Source organism: Chrysemys picta, chromosome 4 (assembly GCF_011386835.1).
Source record: "Chrysemys picta bellii isolate R12L10 chromosome 4, ASM1138683v2, whole genome shotgun sequence".
NCBI lineage: Eukaryota > Metazoa > Chordata > Testudines > Emydidae > Chrysemys > Chrysemys picta.
In genome coordinates, this window is record NC_088794.1 from 7,311,175 (window position 1) to 7,336,196 (window position 25,022).

A 25,022-nucleotide genomic window follows, 5' to 3' on the forward strand; every position below is an offset into this window, starting at 1 on the left:
ACTCCGGTACCCAGCAGCCTCTGGGTCTGACATGGCCCCCAGCGCGCCTGCAGCAGCCTAAAGAAATGGCCAAATCCCAGTTCCCGTGACCCCATTCTGCCTTCAACATCCCCCACTGCAAATGGATACAAAAAACTCCTTCCCTTTCTGTCCTGAGCTCTGGTGGGGTGCTGCTGTTCGACACCAGCTTGCCCTACCCAAGAGGTGGCTGCATCTCAGTGCTGGGTTAGGGATCCATACGTAAATAGCCCCCGCGCCCCACCCCAGAGGTGGCTGCATCCCTGTGTATAGAGCTTGCCGCGTCATGTAAGGGCAGTGTAAGGAGGAAAGGGGGGTATGCCGAGTGGGTTGGGGGGGGTCTTTGCTGGACCCACCTGCACAATCTCCCCCCCCCACTGGCTTGGTTGGGGGTCCCCACTGGGCTCAGCTGCCCTGCAGCTCTGCTGGAGGGTGCCTCTCCATTCCCAGCTATGGCTCAGGCTGCAATACTTATTCCCTGCAGGAGCCGGGGGCACCCTGCAGATCCAGCCCCTTGGGCACCAGGTGCTGCCAGCATCCCCAGCAGCCTCAGCGCCCCGGGTGCAGGAGGCTGAAACAGGAAGATCCCATGCTGCCCTGAAGCTAACTGGGCTGGGGAAGAGAGGGGGGCACTGCAGGGCTCAGATGCGCAGATCCCCACCCTGCCGCTCCAGAGCCGGCTGTGGTGTGGGGTATTTGTCTCTGGTACCAGCCGCAGCTCAGGCTCTGATCCCTTTGTCACTGCAGCCAGCACAAGGCCAGGAGCCAGCCCTCAGTCAGCGCCTCCCTGCGGGACCCTTCTGCACTCCAGGACCAGGAGCCAGGGCATGGACCAATCAGCTGTGGATACAGGAGAGGGACCAGTCGCTGCTAGGTCTGGACTGCAGAACCCCGGACTTTGACTCTTAGTTCAAAATCTCCTGCCCCGCCCCAAGCAGTGCGGCTGTGTAGGGCACCGGAAATTGGGGGCACCCCAGGGTCTTAGTGTCCAAACTTCCACCTCTTCTGATCCCTGGTCTGACCCTTCCTGCAGGCTCCCACCACAGCTGGCTGCTGCAGCCCGGTGAGTCTTCCTCTGCAGGGGATCTAGTACTTAAAAGTGAAAAAGCCTCCAGCCTGCCAGACCTATTAGCACAACACTGAAACTGTTAAAGAGCCATTCAAGAGGTCATGAAAGCATTTAACAAGCATTTGCTAACCCCCAGGTATATACTGTCAGTTTATGAATTTACTGATAAAAACAAAAATGAGAAGTACTTGTGGCACCTTAGAGACTAACAAATGTATTTGATTATGCTCAAATTCATTTGTTAGTCTCAACGGGGCCACAAGTTCTCCTCGTTCTTTTTGCTGATACAGATTAACACGGCTGCCCCTCTGAAACCTGATAAAAACAGTTGTGCATTACTGTTGTGCATTACTCAGCTCTTCTGAGTTAAGATCAAGTGTTTCCTCAGTACATGTCAGTCTACGGGACCTTAGTTTCAAATTTGCTTTAAAAATATTTCATTAGTGTGTTGCTGAAGATGATAAAATCATATCTCTAAAAAATCCTTGCATCGATTTTTAGATGCACAATCTGAATATTCATCTTTAGCCTTAAATGCTTGGATCTTCAGACATCTAGTTTTTTAAATAAAACCTTCCAAAGACCCCCCTTATCTAAAACACACATGCAAGCCCAGGCTGATGTCCGGGCAGAGGAGCACTAGTTTAAGAATACTGCATAGGGCTCCATAAATCCTAAGGATGGCCCTGCCCAGGAGGGCGAGCGGAAAGGAGGTCACGTCCGGGCATGGACCCTAACAGCCCCACCCCACATCTTGCTAGTTTGTTAATTTCAGCGCAATAAGGGGCCAGCGAGACACAGAACTGTCCCCTGACAATGTTAAACAGTTAAGCAGGGTTGAGGGTTTGCGGTACAGAAACCTCGGGCTGCTTTGTTCCCCGGCAAACAATCGAATCCTCACGCTGCAGCTTGGAAATTTATTGATCAGGATACGCAAAAAAATAATTCAAAACAAGACAAAGTATTTTGAAAGTGAGCATTAAGCAAAACAATCGTAAGCAAAACTTGACGTTCCTTTTTTCAGAGAGGATATTGGTAAGAGTCTCTCATTCTGGCTCATTTCTTAGCGGGGAAGACGGTTCGTTCTTTTGTTGAGAGCTGTGAGTTTTGTGGTTACTTTCCCTGCTTTTAACAAAACGGATGCAGAGGGAAGTGGAGGAAGAGAACAGATAATAAGGTGGGAGAAATACAGCTTTTTGTTGGTGTTTTCAGGACACAAGACAGCTGGTCTGTCATGGACAGATGCTCTCTGGACTGGCAAGTCGGTCAGGATAGCTGTTGTTCTGGACCCTGACTCATTTTCCGGCTCCTGGTCATCATCTGGCTGGTCTGGGCAGGTCCTTTTCTTCACCAGTCCTTCCCTGAGTGGCTCTCTGATCCCATTGTGCTGGTGTCATGCCTTGCAGTTGGTTACAGGATCAGCTCAAAGACACAGAGAGAGAGAGATAGGACAGGCGGAAGATAGCAGGGGATGGAAAGGAACACACAAGGGAAAGGAAAACAGCAGAATCCTCATGTTTATCAACCTGGTGGCTTGGTGGACTGGCAGTGATGTCCGGGTGTCCCCTCTGGTGTGCTGAGCTCTGGGTGTGACAGTGACCTTTGAGGCTCATCACCACTCCCCTCTCTGGATTCTTTCCAGGCAAATGATAACCAAATCCATGCCTATGCAGGAACCCACCACAGTCCAGGGTAGGCCCCGATGCACATCATTTTCTATGTGAAAACAGTCCTTCATTCAGTCAACATGTTACCCCCTCCTCCAGGCAGCTGTATAACCATGACGAAGGTAGACTTGTTTCTGATAAAATAATCTGAGAATTTCTTCCCTCTTTCCATTTGTTGGTTAGCGTACAGCAAACTAAACTGTTGGTAACCTGGTGATAAAAAAAAAGGGAGCGTTAGTACAGTGGATCTCTAAACAATTGCTTTTCTGCCATTTCATATTTGGACTGTTGGATCGAAAAGCTAAATAACTAAACATACAAGAAAATGATTTCTAGCTGCTTGACTTGTCTGTAGATGAACTAATTAATTTTAAACAAATCACAAGTCTCTTACAATAATGTAAACTGGCTTTGCCAAAATGTTGTTCTGCTGGATGGTGTATTATTATCCAAATGCCAAATCCGTCTCAGCCCGTGAGCTCTCTCAAACAATAACTGCTCAGTTTTAAAGTACGTTTAGTTCCTTACTCCTTACCTGGCTTCTTCAGGAGTTTGGCTGCCACCATCTCCATGAATTTGTCAGTGGTCATATTGTTGAATTCCTGCTCTTCATTTGCCACATCTATGATGCTTTTTCTGCCCTCCACCCCTTCTACAAACACCTGGAACAGGATAGACATCCTCACGGCTCTTCAGTCAGATGGCAACTGAGCCAGTGTGTTCGCTTCTCCTCAACAAGTCTCGGAAGCTTTCACTTTCACTGTTTGTGATGCATTTTTAAAGAAACACCGTCTGCATTACTGAGCTGTAAAAACAGGCATTAAGAAATGTTTTCCAGAGCAGCCATTGGGGTGGATGCTGGAACAGCTCTCTAGGGTCTGGGTCTGGGTCTGGGTCTGGGCCTGGGAGTGGGGAGAGCTGGGTGACACTGTAGATACAGATTTAACACTGGTGAAAGGATTCAATATGATTTAGCTGTTAGCTGAAGTTGGTGTGCGCATGGGTTTGGGTTGAGCTGGTATTAACGAGACAGCATGACCTTGTTTTGCAAAAGTAAGGACTCTGCTGAGCCAAACGGTCTTAAGCTCTTCAGACTTTTTCCACAAAAAGACAAAGCCGTGTTATCAAAACCCCCTCTCAGTTCTTAACACTGTTTTGCAGGACAGCGGAATATAGAAAAGTGCTCACGGGCTACCCCCGGCCCCTCCCCTTGTGCCCAAGGCCCCATCCCATATGCCCCCTCTTCTGCCCCCCCTTCCCTGCCAGAGCTCAGAGCACCCCCACCACAGCCCCCCATCCCAGTGCCAGGTGGCCAGCCTCGGTGCTCTGGGCTTGGTGTGGGAGGCAGGCCAGCCAGCCCCAGCCAGCCTGGGCTTGCCAAGGCAGAGCGCTCTGGGAACCGCAGGAGGGGACCGGGCCTGGGAGCAGAGTGTGGGCAGGGCCACGCTAGGCTGTTTGGGAAGGCACAGCCTATCCCTACCTACATAACGATACCCGCTGCTCGTGTTCCCGGAGCTCTGAAAGGGGAGGGGCGCATGCCTGCAGGGCAGCCGAGTTCAAAACACCCAGCAGAGCCATTACGGTGGGTATTGTGGGATACGGAGGGAGGTCAGTTCTGGGGATATAACAAATGGCAGTGTCGACACTGATGCTTTGTTGCTTTAACTTTGCCGCAAAAAGCTCTATGCCTCTCCTCGAGGTAGCTTGATTTTGTCAGAAAACAGCAGAGTTTTGCTGTCAAAAGTACCTTTGCAATGTGTCCACCTCCACCATTTTGTCGGCAAAAGCTGCCTTTTGCCAACAGAACTGTGCAGTGTAGACAAGGCCGGAGCCTCAGGGTTTTTCCCCTTCTCTGCTGCCCCAGCTGCCCCAGCAATCTTTAGAAACAGGTGCCCTAAGCCCCTGCAAATGAAAGTAAGACAATCAGTTTTCTAATGTAACTGTAATGTAATCAAGTATCAGAGGGGTAGCCGTGTTAGTCTGAATCTGTAAAAAGCAACCGAGGGTCCTGTGGCACCTTTGAGACGAACAGAAGTATTGGGAGCATAAGCTTTCGTGGGTAAGAACCTCACTTCTTCAGATGCAAGACTTGCATCTGAAGAAGTGAGGTTCTTACCCACGAAAGCTTATGCTCCCAATACTTCTGTTAGTCTGTAATGTAATGTAATGTAAAAAAAAAATGTTTGTTTTTTTTTCTCCTGCTGCTAATAGCTCATCTTAATTAATTAGCCTCTTAGAGTGGATAGGGCAATTCCCACCTTTTCATGTTCTCTGTATGTGTATAGATCTCCTCACTATATGTTCCATTCTATGCATCCGAAGAAGTGGGCTGTAGCCCACGAAAGCTTATGCTCAAATAAATTTGTTAGTCTCTAAGGTGCCACAAGTACTCCTGTTCTTCTAATGTAACTGATGTTCCTACCAAGCCTTTCTCACTCAGGGACAAATCCTACCATCCTCATTCAGGCAAAAATAACTTATTAGCTTCCAAGGAGTTTTGCCTAAGGACTACATGATTTTGCTAAAGTGGCCTAGGGAATAAAAGGTCATTTTTTAAAAACAAATTGCAACGTGGCTACAGGCAGCGGTGCTTGATCACAGCCAGTTGTTTTCTTCTTGATGCAGCTCTAGTTGGTGAAACGTGGAGAAGGAGATCTAATCTACGAATAAAAAAAGAGAAAAATGAAAGTAAGTTTTAAGTTTCATTTTCCTTGCTGGGTGGGGCAGCGTTTCCAGGAATTAGAGCTGTTTATCAGAACAGTGAGACCATGAACAAACATTAATTTTGGACACGCCTGTAAAGAGACAGGCCGAAGCCTGGAGTTCCCCTGCATGTATTAGACCCAGCCCCAAGGGCGGAGGCCCACAAATGCAATTATCCAGCCCAAGGTTATGCTTCCTGGGAAGCTCAGGGGGGTTTCTGTGGATTCATCAGGGCTATGCAGGGTTCATGTTTGCAAAGTAACCACAGTAGTGTTTCCTTGAGAATGCCCAGGGAATTGTATGGAGCATTTAAAACCCAAATGTGCCCTATAGTGCTCATACCTCATGCTTGCCTTTGTACCATTTGAATTCCTCCACTAATCACACCAGATAAACTGCATTTCTCTCAATCAAAAACCAGATATTCGCCCACCTGTGGTTTCCCTGCTGTAATCAACCACCTCCCATTTCCCATTGGCCCCCCTCACTGTAGCAAAGCAAGTCTGTCTTCTGACTGCCTAGGCAGAGTAGGTGCATCTATGCAAATACGCTCTGCTCCCGAGATCTTTTCGCCAGTTCCTCGGGGGAAGAGCTCATTCATATCCTGGCTTACCTATATGTGTCTGATTATTGTGAAGGGGTGTGTTACTGCATGAATAAATGGGGTTAGTCCAGGAAAAGGGTGTCTGCAAGTCAAAGAACAATGGCTTCAGATAGTCACCCAGCTACCAACACTTAAAGGACAATTCAGGGGCCATTTGCTCTGATGTTTCTACCTTGGGTCCCTAGTGAGCCCAGCCAACAAGTTTGGCAAGCAGGGGGCTGTTCCGGGGTGCAATAAAACAGGGTCTAATTGTGGTGCTGTCTCTCTCAGTGCGTAGGTCATTGATCTTCTGGAGTTGTATCAGTTTTTCTCAGGAACCCCCCTGGTGTCTGTTTCTGTCTCAGGCCTTTTCGCCAAAGGGGGAAAAGTCTGGTTCTCCATTCCTCTGGAATCTCCACAGCTAGCAGCATGAATTATAAAATGCTCATGTCCATTGACCTAACCTGGTCTTCTCAAGCCCAGGCATTTCTTTTATTATCTAGAAAAAAACATCCACTTTAAAAGTCTGTATCCAAAAATGGAAGAGATTCTCTGTTCAGGCCAAAGAAAAGGGCCTAATGCCTGATTCCTCATCAGGTGTATTCATATTGGACAATTTGATGCATTTAAAAGTCTAGAGCTGTCTCTCATGTCCCTCTGGCTGGCATAGCAGCTCAGCATAAACCGGAACAGGGAGCTAGTGTGTCCTCTCACAACAGTGTCTCAAAGTTTCAGAAGTGCCTCCCCATTTCCTGTTTTGCACTGAGAGAACGGATATGTTTTGGGTTGTATTATCGAGCGTGTTGTGTGTAAGGGACAAGAGCAGGGTGATGAGCTAGGTGCTCTGTGAAAAGTGGCAGGAGGAGAGAGATGAATGCTTGGGATTTGGTTGGAGGGGGAGAGTGAAATGTTGTAGATGTAAAAAGTAAAATGGATTTGTGGGACAGAGACAAGGGGGTGAGAAGAGAGGCCGGAGGGAGCTGGCAATAACAGGAGGTAGAGAGAGGCAGTAGTTGGGGCATAGATGGCTAACAGGACAAGGACAGATGTAGAGGGGGGTGAGCAGGGAAACAGGTGCAGAAGGGATAGAGGACCCAAGCCCTTTGGTCATAATCAGTCTATTTTCAGCTCTTAGTGCAGTCAGTTCTGGCCTCCCCCTTCCACACTTAATCACTTTCCCCATCTTGGCCCATTTCCCCCGCAATCCATTCAGCTTTTGTACCTCCAACCCTCCTGCCCACTTTGCGCGGCTCTTGCTCTATCTGTGTCACACCCCAGCACAGATCAGTACGTGCATTTCATGCAGACTGGATTTTGCTCTGTTAACGTTGGCAGGTTTGCTGTAGTGAGGATGTGAGGGTAAACACCACGCAAACGTGGCAATCTTTGGGTTGTACACATCCCTAAACATCAGTGGTACTGGAACAACCAGACCTTCACACACCTCTTCTGTTTCTCCAGTATTTGGGAAATGAAGATTGGCACAGGGGCTGACTTTTATTTTTGCTGGTGAGTGCTTTCTGCCTTCCGGTTTCACCATGCACCATATACATACTCCTGCCATATACTGGTGACTCGTGGGTATTTTTGTGGGGGGGGGTGCTTGAGCCCCAGAGCACCCATGGAGTCTGCACCTACGAACACAGGTGGCATCAGTCAGCAGCGAGATGATGGGACCACAGAATGTCCACCTGTGGGGACTCCACACAGACTGCTAGTCAGTGCTCACACCTCTGAGAGCAGGCATCCTCACAGGTGGGTCTGACTGGGCCTGGACTGGGGTGGGCCTGGGGAGGGGCTCGTCTCCTCCTCAGCTCTGGTGGGGCTTGGCTGGGCTGAGGGAGGGGCGCCTCTCCCTGGCAGCTCTGGTGGAGCTGGGCCAGAGGAGGGGCGCCTCTCCCCACCTGTGCATGGCCCTTGAGAGCCTGCTGCGCGACTGCACAGCTTACAGGGAACATAGACATCTGGTGACCCTATGGGGAGGGGAGGCAGATCTGACAAGGAGTTGGGAAATGGGGGAAGAACTGGAAATGGCTGGGCTAAGACTGGGACAAGGAGATGGGGAGTGGGAGTGGGGATTGTGAATGGCAAGGTGGGGAGACTGGGACTGGGGTGAGGAATCTGGAGGATTGAGACTGGGATCAGAAACCTCAGAAGTAGAAACTGGAGCTGGCTAAATGAGGAGACTGAGAGGGGACTAGGAGCCACTGGTGTAGTGGAGACTAGGACTGGAACAGGGCAGAAGGGGTCAGACTTCGGGGCTATGGATCGAAGAGTCTTTGTTCACTAGAGCAGTGGGTTCTCAACAAGGGGCACGTGTAGCCCTGGGGGTACTCAGAGGTCTTCCAGGGAGTACATCCAGTCATCTAGATATTTGCCTGGTTTTCCAACAGGCTACATAAAAAGCACAGTCAGTACAGGCTAAAATTTCATACAGACAATGATTTGTTTACACTGCTCGATATGCTACACACGGCAATGTAAGTACAATAGTTATATTCCTGTTGATTTATTTTTTAATTATATGGTAAAAATGAGAAAGTAGCAATTTGTCAATAATAGTCTGGCTGTGACACTTCTGTATTTTTGTGTCTGATTTTGTAAGCAAGCGGTTTTCGAGTGAGGTGAAATTTGGGGGTACGCAAGACCAATCAGACTCCTGAAAGGGGTCCAGTCGTCTGGAAAGTTTGAGAACCTCTGCACTAGAGAACACTCTCCTCCAGGACGTGGACGGGAACCCAAGACTCCTAAGACTCCCCATTCCTCTGCTGTTTGCGAGACACTGGGAATGAGTGACAGGGATGGATCACTTGATGATTACCTGTTCTGTTCATTCCCTCTGGGGCACCTGGCATCGGCCACTGTCGGAAGACAGGATACTGGGCTAGATGGACCTGTGGTCTGCCCCAGTATGGCCGTTCTTATGCTGTCAGCAAACATCTGTGAAGCCCACAGGCAAACTGTCGAATTCCCCTGTAGTGCTGGTCCATACAGAGAATGACCGCCTCTACAGCTGTCAGTCAGTAACACCATTAGCTCAAGTGGCAGGGGATCTAGAGGTTCCAACTCTGCTGTTGAACCATGTGAGTGTCAATATGATGCCAACTGATGGAATTCTGTTTTTGCCGTTTGCTTTTTTGACAACTAGAAAATGGTACACAACGATTATGTTAAAAGAACTTTATTTAGGTTCCAAAGTCAGTGCCAGAATTGTAATGTTTCCAGTCCCGTTTTGCAGACTCAAAATGTTTAAATAATTCAAACAGCCTTTGGCGAATCATCTGGATTTTTTATGCTTATTTGAAGAAAACTGAATTTCTAAACCATCTGAGATTCACACATTTCTCTAAAAACCTGTTAAATCTACAAGAAAATTACATAATCACTTTCTATCAAGGCATTGGTTTTTGTCACTTTAAAGTTTTGCCCAGAGGGGAATCCTCTGTGTTTTTAATCTGACTGCCCTGTAAAATTGAGGTTCTTACCCACGAAAGCTTATGCTCCCAATACTTCTGTTAGTCTTAAAGGTGCCATGGGACCCTCTGCTGCTTTTTACAGATTCAGACTAACACGGCCACCCCTCTGAAACTTCCATCCTGATTTTACAGAGGTGCTTCTTTTACTTTTTCTTTATAATAAAGTTCTGTTTTTAAAAACCTGATTGGTTTTTAGTGTCCTAAAAACCCAAAGGGCTGGTCGGTGCTCACCTTGGTTACTCTCAAGCCTCCCCAGGAAAGGGGGTGAAGAGGCTTGGGGGGATATTTTGGGGAAACAGGAACTCCAAGTCGTCCTTTTCCTGAATCTTTGTCTGACTCACTTGGTGGTGGCAGCAGTACTCATCCAAGGACAAGGAAGGATTTGTGCCTTGGGGAAGTTTTTAATCTAAGCCGGTAGAAATAAGCTTAGGGGGTCTTTCATGTGGGTCCCCACATCTGTACCCTAGAGTTTAGAGTGGGGAGGGAACCGTGACAGCCCCCCGCCAAGAAAAGCTCAGGACCCACCATACTAACATCAACCATCTTGTCACAATGTATAAAGCTTTTATCTTCTGTGTTCCTAAGTGTTGTACATGGACCAAAAGCAATGGTGAGCAGGCGTGGAATTATCTAGGAACGGTAAAAAATTCTCAGTCAAAACTGTTTATTGACAGAAAATTGGGTTTTCAACTAACCCGAGTTTTCCATGGAATGTGTCTGCCTTCTGTGGAAAATTACAAACTTATTCACTGAAAACCAAAATGTTCTCCCCCAAAACCTCAAAAGTTTAATTTTTCTGTTTTTCACAAAATGAAACGTTAAGCAGAAAACATTGACCAAAAAAATTATGTTTTTTTTTTTTTTGTAGTGGTGAAATTTTGCACAGGAAGAAAAAAATCTGACCAGTTCTAGTAGTATCCTCTTGCATCACAAAATTTCAAGCATACTATAAGCAGATAGCATTCTGCTAGTAGATGGGCACAAACATTAAATTTCACCAAAACTTCCTAGAAGTGTCATTTTAAAATCTCAAAGATCTAATTCAATTTATTCAACACTTTAGAACAGGAGTCAATTTGTCAATGAGCTTTAATGCTAAACCTCTGAAAGCAAGAAATTTTTTGGAGATACAAAGCAAAGCAAAATCCATCTTGCAGTGAGATGCTAACTAGTCTTAACTATGAAGAGTCTACTGTTTTGTGACAATAGTGGATATCTGCAAATCACTTTCTTCAAGCACTGAACAGAGAATATTGCTGTACTGGAATAAGGAAGACCCATAGTTTAACTTCCACAGTGAGGCCAGCATGACACATTGTACGTAGACCAATTTATTCACAGCTTCACAATGGATTATAGTTAGAAATTTGGTATGTTTGGTATGTCTTAACCAGCCCCCACTATTCCCAATGAATGGCAAGCCTGAACTTTCTTACCCATGAAAAGAGTAAGACTGATTAATACTGGGTTCAAAAGGGACTCTCCAGGTTGTGTGTGTTAGATTGCAGTACTGTGTGTGAAAAACTGGACATGTTTCACACGCCCCTATCCCTGTGGGGAAGGTTGGAGGACTGCACAGAAATAGCGGTTTTTCATTCAGTTAGACAAAATACTTTAAAAGCCAAGATCGAACCTCTTTATCCTAAGCCTATGAAAATAAAAACACTTGTATTTGGTTTTGTTCAAGCTTGGTTCAGTCTTAGCCACTTTGTAGAGAGGGGAAATACAATTATGATTATGAATGTATATTTGCTGTCTAGCAAAATCTGAGTATCTGTTAATTGCATGGGTTCTCCAGTATCATGAACAAGCTACAAAAATAGCATATCTATTTTATATTACAAGCATTTTCTTTTTTTACGTATGGCTTAAATATCAGGTGTAGCAGACCTATAATATTCGCCTCAACACACACTATCCTTACTGGAAAAAGTGTCATTGGAGGGGGTGGGCTTGTCCTGACTCTCGATCAATCTCTTATCTGTCCATCAAGCTTAATTTGACAGGAGGGATAACATTGCATTTGGGAGGATTGCAGTGGAGCTGAGTACTGACCCTGGGGCATTTCCTAATCTCCCTGCCCTGTATGGCTGGAACAATTTTGCTTATTTCTGAGCCCATACCGGAATTCGTGTTTGTTTTGGAGCTAGTGGTTTTGCACAGTATTGAAAATAGGCACCACGTTTGCTGGCTTGGCAGTTACGAGCAATTTCAAGGCAAGCGAAACAAAATTCAACGTGACATTGTGGACATACCATATATTTGCACTTTTCCATGTGCTCAATGAGTCGCCCACAGGTGGGACAAGCACGGATGGAAGGACAGTTTTTTATTTCACTTCCCGGAAGATCCTTCAGCTTGCAGTTTGCTAAGACTTCCAGGGACTGGTTCTTGCATCCCACATTTTCACACCTCTCGGATGGTGCTCCAGCACCTTTCCAGGGCCTCAGGCACTGCCAGCAGAACTCAAAGGCTTGCCCCTTCAGCGAATGGCAGAGGATACAGACCACCCTCAGGTTTTTCAGATCTTGGCGTTCCACATAGCTGTGGCAGTTGGGACACTTGGCGAAAAAACAAATTTCAGACATGAGTGAGAATGTTATTCCATCTTTTTAAAAAGAAAGTGACACAAAATGGTATTTACATAACTTCTGGAGCTCCTTCCCATTTTACAGACCATTGTAAAGATGAGCGTGTGCCCTTTTGACTTTTTCATGATTTATAATGAAGGCCTGAAAGGGTATTTTCCTCTCCAAAAACACTTATTTGCCATAGAAATATCAGGAACATCAAGTCTTAGGCCTTGTCTACACTATACAGTTTTGTCAACAAAAGTCAGCTTTTGCCGACAAAACAGTGGAGGTGTACACCCTGAAATGCTCCTCCTGCGGATGGAACTCCCCTGCTATGTTGACACCATAAAACCATCTCAACAAAAGGCACAGGGCTTATGTCGGTGCAGGTAGGGCGATACAATGTCTGTGTAGACACTGCATTCCTTACATCGTCATTGGCTGTCATTCTTGTCAATTTCACAGTTCTGCTGGAGCCGTGATATGGACAAGAAAGCTGCTCCCAGCTCCAGAGCTGGGTTGCTGCCTGGTCTCTGCTCCAAGCCAGGCTGCCACCCAGGCTCCCAGCTTGGGCTGCCATCCGGACTCCCTACTCCCCACTGGGAGCCCTGCTGCCCCGCAGGGTCTCAGGTATCCACTTCCCACCGGGAGCACTGCAGCCGACTGGACTCTGGGCGTGGATCTCCCCACTGGAGGCGAGAAGTCCCAGGTGGCTTCCCCCACCCCCCCACCCCCGGCTAAGAGCAGGGAGGTGAGAAGCTGGGGGCAGGCTGGGCTTGGCTCTCAGCTCCCTGCACCTTGGCTCTCAGCTCCCTACGCTGCCTCTTGTCAGTCGGTGGGCGCGCTCCTGGTGAGGTCGCGCATCACCGACAGAAGGAAGGTAGTGTGGACATCAGCAACTGTGAAGCTGAGCCCAGAGGGGAATCCTCTGTGTTTTAAATCTTTTTATTACCCTGTAAAGTTACCTTCCATCCTGATTTTGCAGGTGTGATTCTTTTACTTTTTTTCTTTTTAATAAAGTTCTTCTTTTAAGAACCTGATTGATTTTCAGTGTCCTGAAGACAAAGGGTCTGGTTGTGCTCACATTGCTAACCGATTGGTTGGTATATTATTCTCAAGCCTCCCCAGGAAAGGGGTTGAAGGGGCTTGGGAGGGTATTTTGGGGGGATAGGGATTCCAAGTGACCCTTCCCTGAAATTTTGTGTAAATCACTTGATGGTGGCTGCAATACCATCCAAGGACAAGGAAAGGAATTTGTGCCTTGGGGGAAGTTTGATCCTAAGCTGGTAGAATATAAATTTAGGGGGTCTTTCATGTGGGTCCCCACATCTGCACCCCAGCATTCAGAGTGGGGGGAGGGGAACCCTGACAGCCACTGACCAAAGTCAGGCCATGTATTAAAGCAGAGGCTTACAAGTTCACTGTCCGGTATATGAACTTAGCTAAGGTACTGCTAGCATTGCTAAAACACAGGCACTCCTCAGAAGTACTAGGCACCGGAGATGATTAGCACAGGCACGTCCTGACCTAGCACAAGATAAGAGGGTTTGGCAGCAGTGATGAATAGGGATGTTATGCCTGGAACATCAGGGTAGTAGAAAGAGCCTGGAACCTGGGGCCTGGTGCAAGGCCTGAAGCCTGAACCAAAGTCAGCAAAAGCTATGCTATGAGCACAAGTCAAGCCCTATCAAAAGCAGACATTTGCCTGCAAGTTCACTGTCTGATACATGAACTTGGCCCAGACACTGCTGGCATTGCAAAAAGCACACTGAATATGTAACCACATTCCAGCAGGCCAGCACAAGTATACCACAACGTAGCACATGATAAGATGGTTTGACAGAAGTAAAGAAGTGGGATGTTTTGTCTGAGACTTCAGGAGAAAGGTAAGAAACATGGATTGGTAAATCAGATGAAGGAGAAAACAGTAGGGTTAACAAAGCACCTTAGGAGACAGGAGATGCGACCTGATCACAGAGGAGTGGATAAAAAAGAATTTCCAAGTGAAAAACTGAGGGTATGTCTACACTACGAAATTAGGCCAAATTTATAGAAGCTGTTTTTTTATAAATCGTTTTTATACAGCCGATTGTGTGTCCCCCCCACACAAAATGCTCTAAGTGCATTAAGTCGGTGGACTGCATCCACAGTACCGAGGCTAGCGTCGACTTCCGGAACATTGCACTGTGGGTAGCTATCCCACAGTTCCCGCAGTCTCCGCCGCTCATTGGAATTCTGGATTGAGATCCCAATGCCTGACGGGGCAAAAACAGTGTCGCGGGGGATTCTGGGTACGTCGTCAGCCCCCCGCCCCCCGTGAAAGCAATGGCAGACAATCGTTTCGTGCCTTTTTTCCTGGGTTACCTGTGCAGGTGACATACCACGGCAAGCATGGAGCCCACTCAGCTCACCGTCACCATATGTCATCTGGGTGCCGGCAGACGTGGCTCTGCATTGCTACACAGCAGCAGCTAATTGCCTTTTGGCAGTAGACAGTGCAGTATGACTGGTAGCCGTCATCGGCGATCTGGGTGCTGGCAGACATGGGGCTGCATTGCTACACAGCAGCAGCTCCTTGCCTTTTGGCAGCAGATGATGCATTACGACTGGTATCTGTTGTTGTCGTATTCCTCAGTGATTTTGGTCAGAGGCACCTGGGCAGACATGTTTTGTCTCCTGGAGACTCAGTCCTGCCGGCAGTCCTATTGCACCGTCCTGATGATGATGGTTAGCAATCGTAATGCAGCATCTTCTGCCAAGCACCCGGAAGATGCCGATGGCTATCAGTCATGCTGCACCGTCTGCTGCCAGCCTAAGATGTAAAAGATAGATAGAGTGGATCCAAACAGTAAATGGACCAGATTTGTTCTGTATTCATTTGCTTCCCCCTCCCTCTGTTAAATCAATGGCCTGCTAAACCCAGGGTTTTGAGTTCAATCTTTGGGGGGGCCATTCTGTGAGACAGTTGTTTGTGTTTCTCCCTGATGCACAGCCACCTTTGTTGATTTTAATTCCCTGTAAGCCATGTTGTCACTCAACCCTCCCTCCCTCCCTCCGTCAGACAATAGTTTCGTGCCTTTTTTCAGCCCAGATGCCATAGCACTGGGATCATGGAGCCCGCTCAGATCACCACGGCAATTATGAGCACTATGAACACCATGCGCATTGTCCTGGAGTATATGTAGAGCCAGAACATGCCAAAGCAAAACCAGGCGAGGAGGCAATTGCAGCGCGGTGACTAGATTGATGAAGAAATTGACATGGACATAGACCTCTCACAAGGTACGGGCCCCAGCAATGTGCAAATCATGGTGTTAATGGGGCAGGTTCATGCCGTGGAATGCCGATTCTGGGCCCGGGAAACAAGCACAGACTGGTGGGACCGCATCGTGTTGCAGGTGTGGGATGATTCCCAGTGGCTGCGAAACTTTCGCATGCGTAAGGGCACTTTCATGGAACTTTGTGAGTTGCTTTCCCCTGCTCTGAAGCGCCAGAATACCAGGATGAGAGCAGCCCTCACAGTTGAGAAGCGAGTGGCGATAGCTCCGTGGAAGCTTGCAACGCCAGACAGCTACCAGTCAGTCGGGAATCAATTTGGAGTAGGCAAATCTACTGTGGGGGCTGCTGTGATTCAAGTAGCCAACACAATCAAAGACCTGCTGGTATCAAGGGTAGTGCCTCTGGGAAATGTGCAGGTCACAGTGGATGGCTTTGCTGCAATGGGATTCCCTAACTGTGGTGGGGCGATAGACGGAACCCATATCCCTATCTTGTCACCGGAGCACCAAGCCAGCGAGTACTTAAACCGAAAAGGGTACTTTTCAATGCTGCTGCAAGCCCTGGTGGATCACATGGGATATTTCACTAACATCAATGTGGGATGGCCGGGAAAGGTACATGATGCTCGCGTCTTCAGGAACTCTGGTCTGTTTCAAAAGCTGGAGGAAGGGACTTTCTTCCTCGACCAGAAAATAATTGTTGGGGATGTTGAAATGCCTATCGTTATCCTTGGGGACCCAGCCTACCCCTTAATGCCATGGCTCATGAAGCCGTACACAGGCAGCCTGGACAGTAGTCAGGACCTGTTCAACTATAGGCTGAGCAAGTGCATAATGGTGGTAGAATGTGCATTTGGATGTTTAAAAGCGCGCTGGCGAAGTTTACTCACTCGGATAGACCTCAGCGAAACCAATATCCCCATTGTTATTGCTGCTTGCTGTGTGCTTCACAATATCTGTGAAAGTAAGGGGGAGACATTTATGGCGGGGTGGGATGTTGAGGCAAATCGCCTGGCTGCTGATTACACGCAGCGAGACACCAGGGCGGTTAGAAGAGTGCAGCAGGGCGTGGTGCACATCAGAAAAGCTTTGAAACTAGTTTTGTGACTGGCCAGGCTACGTTGTGAAACTTCTGTTTGTTTCTCCTTGATGAACCCCCCCCCCCACCGGTTCACTCTACTTCCCTGTAAGCTAACCACCCTCCCTTCCCCCTTCGAGCACCACTTGCAGAGGCAATAAAGTCATTGTTACTTCACATTCTTGCATTCTTTATTAATTCATCACACAAATAGGGGGATAACTGCCAAGGTAGCCCGGGAGGGGTGGGGGAGGAGGGAAGTGCTGGGTGGGGTGGGGGAGGAGGGAAGGACAAGAACACACTGCACTTTAAAACTTTAACACTTACTGAAGGCCAGCCTTCTACCCTGGGGTGGAGTGGCCGGGTGGCCAGAGCCCCCCCCCCCCCCCACCGCATTCTTGGGTGTCTGGGTGAGGAGGCAATGGAACTTGGGGAGGAGGACTGTTGGTTACACAGGGGCTGTAGCGGCGGTCTCTGCTCCTGCTGCCTTTCCTGCAGCTCAACCATACGCTGGAGCATATCAGTTTGATGCTCCAGCAGCCGGAGCATCGACTCTTGCCTTCTGTCAGCAATCTGACGCCACCTATCCTCTTCAGCCTGCCACTTGCTCTCTTCAGCCCGCCATCTCTCCTCTCGTTCATATTGTGCTTTTTTGCACTCTGACATTGTCTGCCTCCACGCATTCTGCTGTGCTCTGTCAGCGTGGGAGGACATCTGGAGCTCCGAGAACATATCATCCCGAGTCCGCCGTTTTCTCCTTCTAATCTTCACTAGCCTCTGTGAAGGAGAAACATTTGCAGCTGGTGGAGGAAAAGGGAGAGGTGGTTAAAAAGACACATTTTAGAGAACAATGGGTACACTCTTTCACATTAAATTTTGCTGTTCACATTACACAGCACATGTGCTTTCGTTACAAGGTCGCATTTTTTCCTCTTATATTGAGGGCCTGCCTGTTTGGTGTGAGAGATCACTCACTCAGTGACAGGCAACAGAATTCGGCTTGCAGGCAGCCATTGTAAGCCACAGTCTTTTGGCTTTTTTAACCTTCATAACGTGTGGGAATGGTTTCAGACAGCAGCGCCCTCATTTCCCATACCAAGCACCCATTGGGATGGCCATTTAAAATGGGTTTGCAATGTAAAAGGAGGAGCTGTGGTTTCCGGGTTAACATGCAGCACAAACCCAACTAACCCCCCTCTCTGGCTTTGTGGTAGGCTTGCCTTAGCTCCTTAATTTTCACGCGGCACTGCTGTGCGTCCCTGTTCTGGCCTCGGTCCTTCATGCCCTTTGAGACTTTTTCTAATGTTTTGGCATTTCGTTTACTGCAACAGAGTTCAGCTAGCACTGATTCGTCTCCCCATATAGCAAGCAGATCCTGTACCTCCCGTTCGGTCCATGCTGGAGCTCTTTTGTGATCCTGGGACTCCATCATGGTTACCTGTGCTGATGAGTTCTGCTTGGTCACCTGTGCTGTCCATGCTGGGCAAACAGGAAATGAAATTCAAAAGTTCGCGGGGCTTTTCCTGTCTACCTGGTCAGTGCATCTGAGTTGAGAGTGCTGTCCAGAGCGGTCACAATGAAGCACTGTGGGATAGCTCCCGGAGGCCAATAACGTCGAATTCCGTCCACACTACCCCAAATCCAACCTGCAAAGGCCGATTTTAGTGCTAATCCCCTCGTCGGAGGTGGAGTAAAGAAATCAGTTTAAAGAGCCCTTTAAGTCGAAAAAAAGGGCTTCGTCGTGTGGCCGTGTCCAGGTTTAATTTGATTTAACGCTGCTAAATTCAACCTAAACTTGTAGTGTAGACCAGGCCTGAGAGTAAGTGGGCTAACACCTACAATTGATGCTTAATTGATTGATTAACTGCATCAGAGAAGGGCACTCTTGCAATCCATTTGGCATGCAGACAAAAAGGAACAGACTCTGGAGGAACAAATTCAGGTTTTGCAAGAGCAGGTGACAACCCCCACTCTCCTCTCAGAACCAGGATAAAGCCAGAGGTACGGGTTCCTAACTGCTTTAACCCCCAGAGTCCCACTCCTTGCTCCGAGCTAATAATTTAACCTTTCTCTAATATTTTTACATACCAGTTCAATTTTCCTTTATACCCTCTCTGTTTGCGAAACATGCTGTGGCTCCCTGTACGTTAAGATACCTTGATAGAGTTAATTAATCTCTCTGGCTCCCTTCCCAGGTTGCTTTTTCCCTACTTCTGCTCACTTCTGTCCTCTGGTTTAAAAGTTATAATTATTACAGAAACCACCATCTCTGGAAAAAGACAAAGCACCTAAAAACAAACAAGGTAAAAACTTACTTTAAAAAAGCCCAGTAAATTAACCATTTTAACCCTTCAGGAATGCCACAGCTGGAATTACTCCGAACTTTCTTGACGATATGGTTCCCAAGCAACAGAAATGGAGACTCTGCTTCTAATCCTAACTACTGACCGCTATTTGAAACATGTGTTTTCCTTATTTCCATAGAGTAGAGTTTTTTAAATGATGTAATGGAAAGTAATGGAAAATGCATTAAATTACTTAATTAATACAGCAACATGGGCAAACACCAATATCAATTGTTATTAATTCTTATGAAAAGTTTTAAATAAAAAGATAACTTGCTTATATAGATGTCATTGCCTGTTTTTTAGATTATGTATTAATTATATTGATTACTTAAGAATTTTTAGTTATTACTTTGAGGGTTGCCAGGTTTTTGCCCCAAGATCAGGCCCAGTATTATTCAAATTACTGTATAGCTGGAAACCCCGATGTGCACAGTTGCAACACTCACACCAGAGGAACCTTTTTATATTTACAAATATAGTTTATGAATACATTTAGCACAGTCACAAACGCCCCAACTTAGTAAGATAGACAGAGATACTACAGAATGTAATCTGCACATCCATACACTCTCATCATTTTTTGTAGAACAATCTGAAATGTTAGCCAATATTTTTTATTACCATTAACTTTATTATTACCAGTGACCATTATTTTGGCATCTTCCAAGGACTAATTATTTTTTACCACCCCTAGGCTGGGATGCCACTTTTATTATATGTTACGGTGATGCTGCTACATTTGATGAATATTTAGTAGCCGGGGGCGGGGGGGAATATTTGTATTTTTTTTACCTCACTAATGCTGGAGTGGTTTTTTAATAGGTTAGTATATTAATGATTTTAACTTCTTATTATATACGTTAATTTGTTACCATGGCCCTTTGGTGATTAGGTATGAACTTAGGAAAGCCCCTAGGCCAACCTGCTTTAACGCATTCTTTATGTTAAAGGTTGCAGCCGTACATGGACCTTATGCTTTAGGTCATCACCATCTATCTAGGTGAAAGGTCCCAAACATTTGTATGAGAACTTTGCTTTACTTCAGCATACAGGCTGGGGGCTGCAGGTCCCTGGTCTTACAGCCAAAATGTATTCTAATATAAACCTATTATAATAAAACAAATAATCAAACCCATAAGAAAATAAGAAACATATAAAAATATATATACAGGCAAGCCTTGATTTACACTGTGGTTATGTTCTTAAAAAACACTGTGCAAATAGAAATTGTGTAAAAAGATACCAAGAGTCTATGGGAAATAAGGGTTTAGGTTCCAGGCTCACAAGATGAATGTCAGGAGGGTGGAGTGGAGTAAGCTCCCTGACCCCGCTCCCTGGCAGAAGCACTGGGCGGGCAGAGCGGGACAATCCCCCAACACCGCTCACGAGCAGCAGTGCCAGATGGAGCAGGGCGAGCTCCAGTGCCCTGACCCCACTCCTCGGCTGGAGCACCAGGAGGGCGGAGCGGGGCGAGTCCTCAACCTCACTCCCCAGTTGGAGTGGTGGAGCGGGGCAAGTCTCCGATACCGCTCCCCGGCTGGAGTGCTGGGTGGCAGAGCAGGGCGAGCCCTCATGGCCAGGGTGTACACCTGGGACAGGCCCTGGCTAGAGATTCCATGGCCCCCCTCAAGGCTGGCCTTTCCCTCTCCTACCCCCGTCATTTCCCGCCCACCCAAGTGTGGGGTCCTGGCTATGCCACTGACTTGCACATCTTGACCATTGTGCTAAATGTGAATCCCTACTGTGTACAAAAAGAAAGGGTCACAATTAATTGACTGTGTGTAACTGAAACTGCAAAAAAATATCATGTAAATGGAGGCCTGACTGTAGTCAGGTAAGCAGTGCTTTAATGCTACTGTGTTTCAGTGGGATCCTAATGTCCCAGATGAGGTAAGCTTGTCGGAGATGAAGGACAGATCCTACACTACTTAGGTCTCACTTGACTTTGTTCTTCTTCCCCTGGACTAGTCAGCTGCATGGCCACTCTCGTGGTCCTGGTCTCTGCAGGAACTGGTAGACATCTTCAGATGTCCTAACAATCCTCTTAAGGTACAGTCAGAGATGTTTCTTTCCGAGCTAGGGTAATTCTGCCTTTCAGAGTTCTGAGGGATCAGTCCCCATATTATACTGACTAAAGGTTAAGAACTTTTAATTTCCAGCCTCAGCTGTCTACCCTGAATATTCTTGGTAGCTGCACACAAGTTCAAATCAAACCCAGGCTCACACCCATGGGCGGTGTGGGTGAGGTAGGCATGGGAAGGCTCTGTCTTCCCAAACAGCCTGACATGGACTCACCCATGCTCCACTACCAGGCCCCCTCCTGCCTGCTGTTCCCTGTGTCACAGGCTGAGGTAGGCAGGCTGGGGGCCACGGTGCACACGAAATCCCCCAGGCTGTGGCAGCGCCAATCCATTCGTCCTCCCTGCTTCGGGACCGCGCTGCCCACCCAGTGCTGCAGCCCTGCAGCCCACCTGCCCACCCACCAGTGCTGGGGCTTAGGGCGCTCTCACTGGCCTGGCGCTGGGGTTGGGGCTCAGGGAGCCGGCAGCTGAGGGCAGGCTCTAGGCTCTGGCGTGGGAGGGAGGGCAAAAGAGGCGGGGCCTCAGGAAGAGGGGGAGGGGCCGGGGCTAGCCTCCCACAAGGGCTCATTCACCTTCTGCCCATGCTCACACCAATTTCAACTAAAATCATATTGAATCCTTTCACCAGTGTTAAACCTGTATCTACAGTGTCACCCAGCTCCCCAAGACCAGGCCCTACAGAGCTGCCCCAGCATCCACTGCATTGGCTGCTCTGGAAGACATTTCTTAATGGCTGTTTTCATGGCTCAGTAATGCAGACGATGTTTCTTTAAAAATGCATCACAAACAGTGAAAGTGAAAGCTTCAGAGACTCGGTGGTTAGGCAAAGTGAACGCACTGGCTCAGTTGCCATCTGACCAAAGAGCAGTGAGGATGTCTATCCTGTTCCAGGTGTTTGTGGAAGGGATGGAGGGCATAAGAAACAGCATAGATGTTGTCAGGGTTCTCCCCCGCACTCTGAACTCTGGGGTACAGATGTGGGGACCCGCATGAATGACCCCCTAAGCTTATTCTACCAGCTTAGATTAAAACTTTCCAAGGCACAAATTCCCTTCCTTGTCCTTGGACAATATTTCTGCCACCACCAAGTGATTTACACAAAAATTCAGGAAAAGGTCACTTGGAATCCCTATCCCTCCAAAATATCGCCCCCCCCCCAAGCCCCTTCACCCTTTTTCCTGGGGAGGCTTGTGAATAATATACCAACCAATTGCCTTAGAAATGTGAGCACAGACCAGACCCTTTGTCTTCAGGACACTAAAATCAATCAGGTTCTTAAAAGAAATTTATTATAAAGAAAAAAATAAAAGAATCACACCTGCAAAATCAGGATGGAAGGTAACTTTACAGGGTAATAAAAAGATTTAAAACACAGAGGATTAAAAAACAGGAATAAAACTCTCTCTGTAACATAGGAAAAATTCACAAGCCAAAACAAAAGATAATCTAACACATTTCCTTGCCCTACTTACAATTTCTGTGGTTTTAGATGGATTATTCCAGGCATATTTTCAGGAGATGTTGTACCTGCTTGGCTTCTCCCTCCATCCAGAGAGGGAACAACAAAAGAGAACAACAAACAAATCCTCCCTCCCTCCCCCCGGTTTGAAAGTATCTTCTTTCCGCATTGGTCCTTCTGGTCAGGTGCCAACTAGGTTATATAGTCATGACAGATGTGGTAGATACCCCTCCTGCACCCCCCAAATCGCCCTCCAGCACCCCTAAAAACCCACCAGTGCCTCCTGGATACCCTCTCAGTACACACACCTCTCCAGCTCCCCCAAATACCCTGCCAGCACCCCCAGGTATCCCTCTCAGTACACACACACCCCTCCAGTATCCCCAAATACCTCTTCCAGCACCCCCTTTCAGTATACACACTCCCCTCCAGCACCTCAAATGCTCCAGCAGGTACTCCTTTCAGGACACAGACACCCCCTACTGTAACCCTCTCCTCCCTCCTCCACCACCACCCTTTTTGGGAATCTGAAATATGTTAACCCTAGGCAAGGTAGAGAGAGAGAGAGGTGGGACCAGAGTGACTTCAGGGTGCTGGCTAGGAAAGTGGGAGCCAGAGACCGGCTGTGCGGTTCAGGGGGAAGTGGAGCACAAAGAAAAGGAGAGAGATTCCGGGAGCCGGCAGAGGAAGACAAGGGCCAGAGAGAGGCAGTATTGACTGATTGACTGATGCAGTTATTCCTTTGTATGGATTTTAGGATGGGGCTAACATCAGGCTTATACCAGCGATTCACTTGCAACCTTCACTGCTGTGCGCTGGCCACCACTCCATAACATCTAAACTAGTGAAGGCTTGGTAATTGCTAGCGCTTGTGGTTGCAAAGATAATCTTACAGCCAGAACTAAGTGCAAACCAGTCCGGTGTTCAGCAGACAGCTTGAACTTACAGCTGAGAGGCGTTAACTCCCCTCCCTCCTGCGAATCATATCAGAGCATTCAAATGTCATCGTTAAACTGTAGAGTTAACATCAGCGTTAATTAGTTCAGTGCTGAACTTCTGTTGCTGACGGGAAGCAGTGAAGCCTAGTTCTGAGGCTGCTCGCTTGTCAGCTCCTGTTAGCTTCAGTTTCTTTAACCCCTGGGGCTGTCTCCCCCCTCCCCCTACCCGGGGATCATTATTGTTAACAATAAACCACAACCATCTCCCCCACACTACCCTAATGGCTTCTATGTCTTCTGTATAGTTAGGATTTCTTCCCTCCGGACCCCTTAGAATGATAGACTCATAGAAGATTACGCTGGAAAAGACCTCAGGAGGTCATCCAGTCCAACCCCCTGCTCAGAGCACCTGGCTTGCACAAACATTGATTGTGTCTCACACATACACCCTTCGCCTCTGCAAACAGGTGGCCTGATGATTCCATAGCCATGCATGACTCCCTCTGAAGCCTAGATTTTTATAGCTCATGTTAAAATGCTTTGCCTGAAACACCCCCTTTCAAAGACTGGTTTGTACTGCAATTTGAAAATGGATCAGCTGTGTGTGTAATGGTAACAGTTCCTCCCAGTGGACAGTCTGGTTAATTTCATATTAGATATTCCTATAGAAACAGCTCACACATTAGACTGATTTTTCCTCGCTTCATTTTCTATACTTATCTATAGAGGGAGCTGGCTTTCCCTCTACCAAGGAGGTACACATCGCTTTATCAAAATCTTCCATGCAATGGGGAGCACAGAGCAAGCTCCATGCAGCTCACGCAGATGCCAGAATGCCGCAGAGACAAAGCAAGATATCCCTGGCTTTATTATAATCTGCTGAATTATGATAAAATCCACATGACAGATTAACTCTGGAGAATGTTAAAAGAATGAAGAGACTGAGCAGCAATTTAGAAGTACCTTAGTATATAGAAATCGGGACGCCAAGGCCAGATTCAGTTATGAAGGACAGGATTAAGATGTAGCCATGACTTGTGAGAGCGTTCAGAAGTGGGGATGGATAAGGAATACAAGAGTGCATGTGAGTTAGATAGGGGAATGGTGGGTGTGATTACAACTTGAATAACACTTGGAAGGTGGTAAGGTGATAGGGAATAGCCAGCATGGATTTGTAAAGAAGAAATCATGTCAAACCAATCTGATAGCTTTCTTCGATAGGATAACGAATCTTGTGGATAAGGGAGAAGCTGTGGATGTGGTATATCTAGACATTAGTAAGGCATTTGACACGGTCTCGCATGATATTCTTATCAATAAACTAGGCAAATACAATTTAGATGGGGCTACTATAAGGTGGGTGCATAACTGGCTGGATAACTGTACTCAGAGAGTTGTTATTAATGGTTCCCAATCCTGCTGGAAAGGTATAACAAGTGGGGTTCCGCACTGTTTTGGGACCGGCTCTGTTCAATATCTTCATTAACGACTTAGATATTGGCATAGAAAGTACGCTTATTAAGTTTGCGGATGATACCAAACTGCGAGGGATTGCAACTGCTTTAGAGGACAGGGTCATAATTCAAAATGATCTAGACAAATTGGAGAAATGGTCTGAGGTAAACAGGATGAAGTTTAACAAAGACAAATGCAAAGTGCTCCACTTAGGAAGGAAAAACCAGTTTCACACATACAGAATGGGAAGAGACTGTCTAGGAAGGAGTACAGCAGAAAGGGATCTAGGGGTTATA

General features: G+C 47.2%; 1 long non-coding RNA gene across 2 annotated transcripts; it reads right to left on the reverse strand.

Moving 5' to 3' along the window:
• Nucleotides 1-1,990: 1,990 nt before the first annotated feature.
• LOC135983337 (uncharacterized) lies at nucleotides 1,991-12,180 on the reverse strand. Of its 2 annotated transcripts, XR_010600919.1 has the most exons (3): nucleotides 4,502-4,516; nucleotides 3,290-3,559; nucleotides 1,991-2,964 (listed from the first exon to the last, which is right to left on the reverse strand). It is a non-coding gene; the product is annotated as an uncharacterized LOC135983337 (long non-coding RNA). The 2 variants fall into 2 exon arrangements; XR_010600918.1 differs by having other exon boundaries at nucleotides 3,290-12,180.
• Between the last annotated feature and the right edge of the window lie 12,842 nt (nucleotides 12,181-25,022).